Genomic DNA, 12259 nt, shown 5'->3' with positions numbered 1-12259 from the left:
CCTTCTCACTAGATTAAGAAGAAAGTCTCCACTTGCTGAGGGAGAGGGAGGGGAAAGGGGAGGGGGAACGGAGAGGGGGAGGGGGAAGGGAGAGGGAGAAGGGGAGGGAGGGAGAGGAGACGTTCATAGGCAGCAGTATCTGGCAAAATTTTTTCAACATTTTTTGCTTTCCTTGTATTTACTTTAAAACTTATCTTCTGTGTATAGCAAGTTATATTGATTTTCCACTTTAAGAAAGTGAGACAATGTTTCCTTTTAAAATAAATTTAAGTTTGAAAGTTAGCTGACTTAAATAGATAAATAATAGTTCAGAGAGGCCATGATAATATTGTGAAGATGGTAGGCAATGAAAATTTAGTCTGCGGAAAACTGCCCTACAGTTTTAAAATTTAAATTAATCTGTGTGATTGTGGTGAAGGGCCTCTGTAAGTACCTCAAGGAACAGAATGTGGCCTGTGTGAAGGTGCTTACCTTCCCAGGCTAGGTCAGATGGGGCCAGCAACCTCTAGAGGCGCCGGCTTCCCAGTCCTGAGCCACCATGCTGGAGGGGCCACAGGGAGCAATGACGGGAAGGGGGGTAGTAGGAGCCAGAGAGCTGAGGGGCCCCAGCTGCTTGAGCTTCCCCCGCTCAGGCACCGCACGTGGGAGTGACTGGTTCTTCTGATGAGTCCAGCCCAGCCACCTTCTGAAAAAAAGGACGTGAGAAGAGCCCAAGCAAGACCCCCAAAACCATGAGATGATAATAAAATTATTGCTTAAACATGCACAATGTTTTGGGGTGACTTGGTACGCAGAACAATGGTAGATCCTGCCTTACAAGAGCTATTCCGACACCTGTCTCTACAGTCTCATCTTAATGCTGCTCTCTCTGTCCTACTATGCACAGAAAAAATGACCAATTAGTAGTTATGTGCACATAACTTTGCACACACTGCTTCACTCTTCTCTGTCTCTGCATATGCTAATCCCTCTACCTGGAATGCCCCTCCTTGCCTTGTCCATTTCAAAAACAACGATTCATAGTGGCCAAAAGGTACAAACTAAAAAAAAAAAAAAAATCCATTAATACTTCAAAATCTGAACCAGCACTATTCCCTCTGTGCAACTTTGCCCTTATCTTTCTCACTGTCTTCCCACCAGTGACTGAATTAATCCTTTCCTCCCCGTGCCACTGGGATAGTGGCATAATTCTCACAGTAGTGTACTGACCTTGTATATGTCTTGTCCAGTAAACAGCTATTTAGTTCCTTAGGGGTAGGGATTGTACGTCGGTATACAGCTGGTCCTCCAGGGTCTAATGAGTGTTTTGCTGATCTGAAGTAGTCTCTCCTTCTGCTTCCGTATTTGTCTACTTCCACTAAAAACACTTCCATCTAAGCTTCTGGCTGACAAGAGCAGAGATGACGCCAGGTCAATGCTGTTCTCTCCTTGGCCTCTCACACCCTGACTTCCGGTTCCAGGATTTTACTTACTCTGACCTTGAATAAGGCTTTCTTTTCTGGGTTCATGACCCTTAGAAGCAGCAAGCCTAGGCTGCTAAAAGCTGTCTTTTAAAACACAATTGGGGGGACCTATTAGTTGAGTACCTGGGACATAAGTGGGTCCTCAATAAACATTATTCCTCTTCCTTCTCTCACTTCAAAAATCTTCCTTAATCTGTCTTCTAGCAGCCAAGTTTCTTCATACTTTTTCCAGCAGCTCCCCTCCCATAGTCACACCCTCCCTGGGTCTTAAAATCCCTTCAGACTTGGCCCCTGAATCTCCTCAGCACCAAACTGCACTTATTTAACAGGCAATTGCCACCCTGCTCCCACCTCAGCTAGGCTGAGCTCATCACACCAGGTATAATTCAAGAGAGAGGCTTTTATGTCACCATCCAGGTCTAGTGTGTCAAATTCAATCGCGTATAGGATTCACTGTCAAATTTTCAGAAGGGGAGTGATGCAATTATTCCAAAACATTATGAAAAGGAATCTGGCTGTGTTGCGTAAGAATAATAGAAAACAAACAAACAAAAAAACAGGATTGGGAATCAGAACACCTGGGTACAATTTCTTGATCTGAATCTCTCATTAAAGGCTTTTTTTTTTTTTTTGTAAACTGAATCAGAAATGTTCCTCTATAAAAGTTGCAGAAAATGTTTTCAATGGTTATGGTACACAATAAATAAGAAATATAAGAATTTGAATATAGGTAGCCTCACTCACTAAAAACACTAAAGTGAACAGAAATTTACAAATAGGAAAAAAGGTTATTTTAGGTTTTTTATCAATAAAAGTTAATTCCTACTTCACCCTACTACAAACTTAATTACAGTCTAAATGTAAAAACTGGAACCATAAAAACACTAGAAAAAAATTAATGAATGATTTTTATAATTCTAATGAGTGAATAAAATTTTTCAAAGCATGACACAAAATTCAACTCAAAAGCCATGAAGGGGGGAAAAAAAGCCATGAAGGAAAATATCATACATTGACCTACATAAAAATTTAAAACATGTGAAAGGCAAATAATTAGCACAAAGTCTAAAATTAAAATAAAACAAACTGAGGGGAAAAATACCAGCAATACATATGGCAAAGAGTTCTAATGTAATATGTATGTAAAAGCTCTTACAAATCTACAAGAAAAAACAATGATCAAATACAAAACCGAACAAAGTATTTGAACAGAAAATTCACATAAGAATAAGCACAATTGCCAGTGAGCATAAAAGGTATTCAATCTCACTAATAATTAAAGAAATCCTAAATAAAGCAACAATAAGAAAGCCTTTTTCACCTATCAGGTTGGCAAAGATTGAAACACTCTGTAACGCTCATGTTGGCAAAGGTGTGGTGGAAACAGGCATCATAATATACTTTTTCTTTTTTTTTTAATTTATTTTTGGCTGCATTGGGTCTTTGTTGCTGCGTGCGGGCTTGCGGTGGCTTCTCTTGTTGTGGAGCACAAGCTCTAGGCCCGCAGGCTTCAGTAGTTGTAGCACACGGGCTCAGCAGTTGTGGCTTGCGGGCTCTAGAGCACAGGCTCAGTAGTTGTGGCGCACAGGCTTAGTTGCCCCACGGCATGTGGGATCTTCCCAGACCAGGGCTCGAAGCTGTGTCCCCTGCATTGGCAGGCGGATTCTTAACCACTGCGCCACCAGGGAAGCCCTTCCATAATATACTTTTTTTTTTTTTTTGCGGTACGCGGGCCTCTCACTGTTGTGGCCTCTCCCATTGCGGAGCACAGGCTCCGGACGCGCAGGCTCAACAGCCATGGCTCACGGGCCCAGCCGCTCTGCGGCATGTGGGATCTTCCCGGACCGGTGCACGAACCCGTGTCCCCTGCATCGGCAGGCAGACTCTCAACCACTGCGCCACCAGGGAAGCCCCATAATATACTTTTGATGAGAACTAAATTGATGCTACTTCTTTGGAAAGAAGTTTGACAATATTTACTAACATTTTAAAGGAGCATAAGCTTTAATCAGCAGATCTTCCCTTCTAGGAATTTTGCCTAAGGTAATACAAGTACTCAAACGCTTGGGCAAAGACAGCTATATACCGCTGTTTATTGCAGCACTGTTTATAATAGGAAAAACTGGAAATAACTCAAATGTCCATCAATAGAGGTTTGGTTAAATAAATTATGATACATCCACCTGAAGAAACAGAGTGCTGCTGTTAAAACTAATGTACTGACATGGAAAAACAGCCTAGGTAAATTATCAAGAGAAGAAATTTCAACCATTTTTTTTACTGTGTTAAAATACATATAAAATTTGACATTTTAAGCATTTTTAAGTTTAAAATTCAGTGGCATTAATTACATTCACAATGTTGTGTGACCATCACCACTATTTCCAAACCTCTTTCACTCTCCCAAACAGAAACACTGTAACCACTAAGCAAGAGCTCCCAATTCTCCCCTCTCCCCAGGCTCCTGATAACCTCTACTCTACTTTCTGTCCCTATCAATTTGCCTATTATAGACATTTCATGTAAGCAGAATCACACAATATTTGTCCTATTATGTCTGATTTATTTCACTTAGCACAATGGTTTAAAGGTTCATCCCTGTTGTAGCATGTATCAGAATTTCATCCCTTTTATGGCTAATATTCCATTGTACATATACACCACATCTTCGTTCATTCATTCATGGATGAACACTTGGGTTGTTTCCACCTGTGGGACAGTGAATAATGCTGCTATGAACACTGGCATAAAGTACCTGAGTTCCTGTTTTCACTTCTGTTGGGTTTACACCTGGGAGTGGAATTGCTGGGTCATAATGGCAAGTTTTAGCTTTTTGAGGAACCAAAAGAATTCAGTCCCCCAACAACTGCACCACTTACATTCCCACCAGCAATGTATAAGGGTTCTAAATTCCTCCACACTGTCGCCAATGCTTTTTTTTCCTTTTCTTTTCTTTTATTAGAGTATAATCATTTTTTGTAAAAATAAAGTCAATGTATATACAAATGCATTGTAAGAAAAAAATCCATTGTTACACAACTGTTAACAATGATTATATTTCTGGGGCATGGGTTTACAGGATAGGTTCCTATTCAGACTTATATATTTTTCTATTTTGTAAAAGTTTTTAGGACAAATGTATTGCTTTTGTTACAAAAAAAAGAAAAGGAAAACAATCTTAAACAAAAATTAGCCTGAGACAGTTTCATGCGTGCTTGCTAGTCTGAAACTGTAACACCTCACAGTTCTTGTGTTGTGTATACAGCAATGCCCTGAATCAGCAGCAGTGAAAAGATCTGAGTCCAGTCCTAGCTCTGCCACCCTGGGCACTCAGTTTTCTCACCGCTATGCTCTAATGCACCTAGGACCGTATCAGAGTTCCCAATCAGTATGCCAAGGATGGGTTACAGCTGTGCAGACTCCATCAACCCCTGGGGTAGCACCAGAGCTCAGGGTTACCAGCAGCCTCCTCCTTTTATCCCAGTGCACCTTACAAAAATCATCATTTTCTGTGGGTGCAGGGATATGAAAAAGGTTGGGCAGAGGTAAATCAGGTAACCTTTAATATCCCTTCCCACACTGAAGCAGAATTCTGGACTAACGACGGTAACTAAGAAAAGAAGAGCCCTGGGGCAAATCTAAGAGTCACTGACCACGAAGGAGAGATGAAGATCCTCCCTCAAGGGGAGAAGCAAGCACAGGGAGTCAAGAAATGAGAACTCCACGGAAGAGAAGGCAGCTTGTATCTAATAAGTCTAATGTCTCACCTGAAGTCACAGGTCCTTGAGGAGATAGCCAGGGGCAGTGCCTGGAGCCATGCTGCTCTGGGAGAAGCATCCCGAAGTTACCTGCTTGGGCAGCAGACAAGCAAAAAACCTGACCTCTGTGGGAAGAGGCACTGAGGCCTGGCTAGGTGAAAGCCAAGTGAAATCCCCTGTCCAGGTGTTCTCAGCCTATCAGCTGCCAACTGTGGACTTTGCCCTTGAAATTCAACTCCCGGGCTAAAGAGATAATCTCCCAGGCATGTCCTGTGTAAACTTGGCTAATCAACAGAACACACTCAACGCTGAGCCTGCGTGCAGTCCCCGAAACAGTCCTGCCAACCAGGTAGCTGTGCTGAAGGGCAGGGGAGAGCTTATCCTGCCATTAAGGTCACCTATCCGAAAAGAATCACGTGCCCAGGACAGGCATTTTCCAAAAAACAGTCAACAGCTGTTTAGAGACAAGCACACAGCTGAAAACCTCATGCAGAGGTGACAGGAATATTGTGAGAAGAGTCCTAGGGACAGAGGGCACGAACCTTGACCAGGCTTTGTTGATGTGATGGGGTTAGTGACCCAAGAGATTCTAAAGTGTAGACATGAAATTCTAAGTGAATGAAGAAGGCACACCAGTTAACATCTGGCCCTCTCACCCTCACTTGAACCTCAGCTGCTGAGCCTGTTAAGCAGTGGTTCCTAACCTCCAGCAGCCGCAGCAGCAACTTAGAAACCTGTTGAAAATGCAAATTCTCAGGCCCCACTTCAGACCTACTGAACTAGAAACAAGATTTCCAGGTGAGCTGGGGGCAGCTCACGTCTGAACACCACTGCTCTAAGGCCCTAGAGAGCTCTGTCATCTGGAGCACAGACCCTCCCTCCCCACCATCCAGACTTCCCTTACAGTCTGCTTTAAATGAATTTTGGGGAACTGGAATATTACCTCTCTAGTTACACCCAATAAGACAGACAAGTTTCTTCCCACTCCAATTCTATCTTCCACATGGTCTCATAGGTTTCTTTTCTACCAACTAAACCCAGTTGTGTTCCTTTCCTGCTTTCAGAAGAACAACGATTCCCCAATTCCTGGGGGGTTCAAACACTTCAAGTTCTGACCTCCACCAATCTTTTCGGCCTCCCGCTAGCTCATCTGTGTGTCGCTGCTCATGGTAGGTGCGGGCTCAGTGAAGAGGTGCTGGAGATAAAAGCATTCTCTCAAGGAGTCTTTCCTAACCACAGAGCTTTTCCTTCAGAAGCAAAGTAGTTACTAAAACAGACAGGGATAGGGGAAACAGGAAAGCAGAATCCCATTACTTAAAAAAGAAATTCCTCTATGTGTCAGGAATCCATGTTACATCTGAAATTCAATCTCACCCTGCTCTGCCCTTCACAAACTATTCCATCTAGCTGGCTGAACACAGATCTCATGAACACCAAGGACTGAAAGTTTATAAACACCCTATACATTTTCATTTCAGAATCCTCACCCTTGATTTATAGAATCCACAACAGGATCAGTCCCTTGAAAAAGAAGTGTCTACCAACAGAAACTAGTCAATGTTCAATTCCCAGCAAGTGAAAGTTATGGCCTAACAAATTTCTTTCCTCAAACATTGCCAGCAAACTTGAAGACTCTAAAAGAGACCTGTGGGGCTTCCCTGGTGGCGCAGCGGTTGAGGGTCCGCCTGCCGATGCAGGGGACGCGGGTTCGTGCCCCGGTCTGGGAGGATCCCGCGTGCCACGGAGCAGCTGGGCCCGTGAGCTGTGGCCGCTGGGCCTGTGCGTCTGGGGCCTGTGCTCCGCGACGGGAGAGGCCACGGCAGTGAGAGGCCCGCGTACCGCAAAAAAAAAAAAAAAGAGAGACCTGTGAACTAGAAAATCAGAGTTTACTTACAAATGCTAGTTTACTGACAAATTACTTAAATTTTCCAAAACCAAATTCCATCTTCTTACTACAAAATAGGGGGGATCATAATAGGACATCTAATGAGCTACTTGTGGAGTACTGATCAGAAAGATCACTCTTCCTACCCAGGTAAAGAGAGGTGATTCAGGCTGTTTCCAAGTCTTGTCACACACCCCACCCTCTCCAGGTTTTGATATGCACTGGTAGTCTCAATATTTAACCTGGTACTCCTTTCAGAAAAAGATGGAAAAAAAAACCTCACTCAACCCCACAAATATCCAAAATCTATCCTAGCTTCCAATGGACAGAAAGGAGAACATGACAGTAAACAACACTTAACAATTCAGGAAAAAAATGCTCATTAACTATTTTGGATAACTAAGAGGAGGTGGCATCAATCAGAGTGGGGATATAGAAAGAGCACATGCTTTGGAATCATACAGACTTAGATTTGGATTTTAACCAAGTTAGCCAGTCTGAGTTCCTCAGCTGTAGACAGGAGAATATCAACAAATTCGTTCATGGATTGTTGTGAGAATTTGCTAAAATGATGCAAGTGAAAACGCCTAGTAAAACACAATGTCTAGAATAGAGTAAGCATTCATTCTACTAATGATATACCACAAATCTAAAATCTACAGAAATTTTTAAAACACATATTGATCCCAAGAATTATGCAGAATTGAATTATATTTATTCAACTTCCTTTAGCTAATCATTTATGTGTCTATCCCCACTCCAGCTCCCTTTTATTTCCCCATATTTTGACACTTTATCCCTAGTTGTGCCACACCTAGAATATAGACCCCTCATACTGGTTTTCCAAACTCCTTACCATGGCCAAAAGGCTCTACCTGAACTAGCCTCTACCATCTTATACCCCCCTACATCCACCTGCCCCCTATATTCTAACAATGACGACTTTCTGTTCTCTCAACATGCCAAGCTCTTTCCTACCTCAGGGGCTTTGCCTTGCTGTTCCCTCTTCCAGGAATGTACTTTCCCCAAATCTTCACATTCACAGCTTCTTCTCACCCTTGAACTTGCAGCTCAAATGTCATCTTCTCAGAGAGGTCTCCTCTAACTTCTCTTTTGAAAATAGCTATCAAGTTCCTGTTTCTCAGGCTTCCCTGGTGCCACAGTGGTTAAGAATCCACCTACCAACACAGGGGACACAGGTTCGAACCCTGGTCTAGGAAGATCCCACATGCCGCAGAGCAACTAAGCCCGTGCACCACAACTATTGAGCCTGCACTCTAGAGCCTACGAGTCACAACTACTGAACCCGCATGCCACAGCTACTGGAGCACGTGCTCCGCAACAAGAGAAGCCACTGCAAGGAGAAGCCAGCACACCACAACGAAGAGCAGCCCCCACTCGCCGCAACTAGAGAAAGCCTGGGTGCAGCAACAAACACCCAACGCAGCCAAAAATACACACACTAAATAAATAAATAAATAAAATTTTTTTTTTTAAGTTCCTGTTTCTCTCTCTTTTATATCACCATTATTTCCTTCATGGCTCATATCACTATCTTTATCTCATTTATTGATTTGTGTGATTTTTTACTTACTGCCCCCCCATGGCACAAGGACTTTGCTGTGTTAGTTACCTCTACATACCCAGCATAGAGAACTGTGCCTAGAACAGGATGGCTACTCAATAAAGATGTACTGGGGCTTCCCTGGTGGCGCAGTGGTTGAGAGTCCGCCTGCCGATGCAGGGGACGCGGGTTCATGCCCCGGTCCGGGAAGATCCCACATGCCGCGGAGCAGCTGGGCCCGTGAGCCATGGCCGCTGAGCCTGCGCGTCCGGAGCCTGTGCTCCGCAACGGGAGAGGCCACAACAGTGAGAGGCCCATGTACCGCAAAAAAAAAAAAAAAAAGATGTACTGAATGAATGAATAAATAAAAAGTTTCTAAACAAGAGAGGCAGAGTTGGACACCCTCCCTGCCCCCCCAGTGGGATCTCAAGGAAAGAATGTAAATTAAGAGAAAGGGCTGGGGAGAAATAAACCCTTAGGGAACACAAATGGATAAATCATCCCAACTCCCCCACTGACAATAACCGCTATCGGGGCCAGGACGATGTCATAAGTGTTGCAATCTCCACAGCTTTCTTTTTCTCCCCACTAACTTTTCTTATTGTGGTAAAATACATGTAACTCCATGGTTTTCTCCTTTAGTTTCTACAGCTTCCCAGGGCTCAAATTCTTCCAGCAAAGCTATGGAGACATGTGACCTTGGGTATTTTTCAGATGAAAAGGAGTCTGGATAGCATTGCTTTTGAAACCCACCTGGGTTTACCAAACAGATGTGGGTTTTGAAATTTAAAAAAAAAAAAAAGAAGAAGCTTTTCTACTTCTATTTAATGAGATTTAAATACAACAAAATTTTCCAGTTGTTCCTCATTGTTTTCTTTTTAATTTGACCCCTGCCACTTCCCTTTGGGCACTTACTCAGCGTTAAGAAAACCCACCGCCCTTCTTACCACCAGTATCCTCACAGCTGGCTCTCCCAGCACAGTTGAGCGGTAACCCAATCCTGAGCAGCAGTGATGACTCACAATCCAGAGAGACCGGGTCCCACAGAGGACAGTGCTGCCCACTCCATTTCAAAAACAGCAATTTATCTGGCATTTCCACTTATGTTGGAACCCAAAGGGGTGAGTAAATCTGGGGGTTAGAGGGGGGCAAAGAAAATAAACTTCAGTGCTCTCTTTCCTTTCTAGATTCCAAAGCCTCAGTTCTCTGAGTTAGTGAAGTCACAGACTGCAAACCAAAGTCACTGACATTGCCAAGTTCAACTCCGCTACCCCAGGTACTTTCCTTTTGCATTCAAATACCACACTTCTTTATAGGTGCCAGGGTCAGTCAGGTTCTTTAATTTCCTTTCCCTATTTGCATCCATTTGTCAAGTGACAAAGTATAGGTACACATGGGTCTGACCTTCTTATTCTTAGATCCCTACAAATAAGTACAAGGCCCCACGTGTGGTTTCTGCACACTGTGGCCTTCACTTCTTTTTTTTGGCTGTATTGGGTCTTCATTGTGGTGCGCGGGCTTCTCATTGCGGTGGCTTCTCTCGTTGTGGAGCACGGGCTCTAGGCGTGAGGGCCTCAGTAGTTGTGGCGCACGGGCTCAGTTGCTCCACGGCATGTGGGATCTTCCCGGCCCAGGGCTTGAACTCGTGTCCCCTGCATTGGCAGGCGGATTCTTAACCACTGCTCCACTAGGGAAGCCCTTCACTTCTTTTAATCACTCCCTCAGAACACACGATAGGTCAAAAATTGCTAATAAACTAAATGAGGTAGGGGAGTCTGACATAACTCTGTGCCAAGAAAACTCACCTCCAGTGAGGAGTGTGAGGCATAATGCTGGTAGCTGAAAGTACCATCAAGGCTGAGCGCCTCCTGATTGTACAGGGAGCTACTGTAGAGACTGAGCTCCTGCCTCTGGGAGCCTACAGAAGCAAAACTGCGGAAGAAATAAAATGTTTGACCCTAATCCACAGAGTTTGGTCTTCTAAAGCAAAAGGAACCTTAAATTATAAACAGGCTCATTCAAAGGGAAAATCTGTGAAGCACCTACTCCCAGGAACTCCCCATTCTGCCCTAGGCCAGCCTGGGTTCAGCAGGCCCATAAATTGGCACTGTTGATATGACCTTCCCAGACTCTAGCTCAACAAGAGATAACAACAAAGCTGAGAGCTTTGGTAGCACTCAAAGGAGATTTGAGGGACTTAAAACATGCTGCTAAATACGGCAGCAAAAGTTCCTGTTTCTTGCAGTTGAACAAGGAAATCTTTTTATAATTACACTTGTAGATAAGATGCGCCAAGCTATTCGGTACTACTCCTTCTTGTGAGGAACAGGTTAGAACCTCCCCGTCCCAATCCACCGCTCCTCCGGGACTGGTCTCAGTGTTCACTGTGGGGGGCAAGTCTCACCTGGGGCTGTGGAGGCAACGTGTCTCCTGGAAGATAAAGTGCCAGGAGCTTCTTATACACCTCACTGTCTTAGCCACAACCATTTGCCTGGGGATAGTCACCACTCTTCGTTCCCTAGCTCTCTCTGCCCCTGAATTTACACTCTCCCTCAGCCCACTTCCCTTCTTGCTCTTTTGCTCAGGGCTCTGCCACAGAACATGCATTACTCATCAGAGAGGGTCCTTTCAACCTAGACGCTCCTTTGTTCCGCCAGATTCCCCCTCTGGTTTACATAATTCTTTACAAAAGCAAGGTACAAGAGCTATGACCTCTGTACTGACAGGGGTCACTTACTACTGCCCTGCCGATACTAGATATCTGTCCAAGACATGGAGGAAGGGGATAGCGCCTCACATTTCTCAGCAGAACAAACTGGACAGACAGACTAGCCACTCAGAAACAAAGTCTGCTTGGCTTACAAGGGAATAATAAATATAACTATAATGGCTCACATTGCATAAAGTGCTAGATACGAGGTGCTATTCTCAGCACTTGACATTTAGGCCTCACCACGACCCTATGAAATAGTACTATTACCACTTCCATTCTATAGAAGAGGGACTGGGGCATGGGAGGCTAAGTACATTACCCAAGGCGACAGAGCTGGGATGTGGCAGAGCCAGAATGTGAACCCCGACAGCCCGACCAGGCTCTAGACATCACTCTTTCATTGGATGGCTCTTCCCTTAACACACAGGTTTGTCTCTGAGCACAACTGGCTCACTCCAGACTCTAAAGGAGAGAGGGTCTGTCAAAAAACACTGCCAGTTTTCTCCACTGAGAGAAGGAAACAGTGTTGGCCGCGTTTATTCACAGAGCTGGTCTAAGTCTTTACAGCAGAACAAATGAGTACTCCAAACATGTGTTGACCAAAATTTTTCCAGAGGTACTAAGTGAAACCACCACCTCCTTTCTTAATGACCTGGGAGACCTTCTAACTTACTAAGGGCTAGAGCCTCTCTGCAAGTTGTTGCAACCAAGCCCTATGCAGCTGAGAACAAGTTCCCAGTCTCCAAGTTATGCGAACCAAGGCAAAATGCTTCCTAGAATCCAGCTGATGGGGTTAAAAAAAAAAGTTACCCAAATATGTTTTTAAGCATAAATTAAGTATGTTGGTCAGTCTGAGGAAATAAAATGTATCAAATA

General features: G+C 44.0%; 1 protein-coding gene across 9 annotated transcripts in view; it reads right to left on the bottom strand.

Annotated features, from left to right (window-relative positions):
• DENND2B (DENN domain containing 2B) overlaps window positions 1-12259 on the bottom strand; it is a 176654-nt gene that overhangs the window by 91237 nt on the left and 73158 nt on the right. The gene's annotated exons all lie outside the window — the stretch shown is intronic.

This window comes from Delphinapterus leucas, chromosome 7, assembly GCF_059928025.1.
Source record: "Delphinapterus leucas isolate spDelLeu-1000000601 "Yukka" chromosome 7, BTC_Dleu_Yukka2, whole genome shotgun sequence".
Classification (NCBI taxonomy): Eukaryota; Metazoa; Chordata; class Mammalia; order Artiodactyla; family Monodontidae; genus Delphinapterus; species Delphinapterus leucas.
The sequence above is the reverse complement of the archived record's forward strand: the minus strand, read 5'-3'. Positions and strand labels throughout refer to the sequence as shown.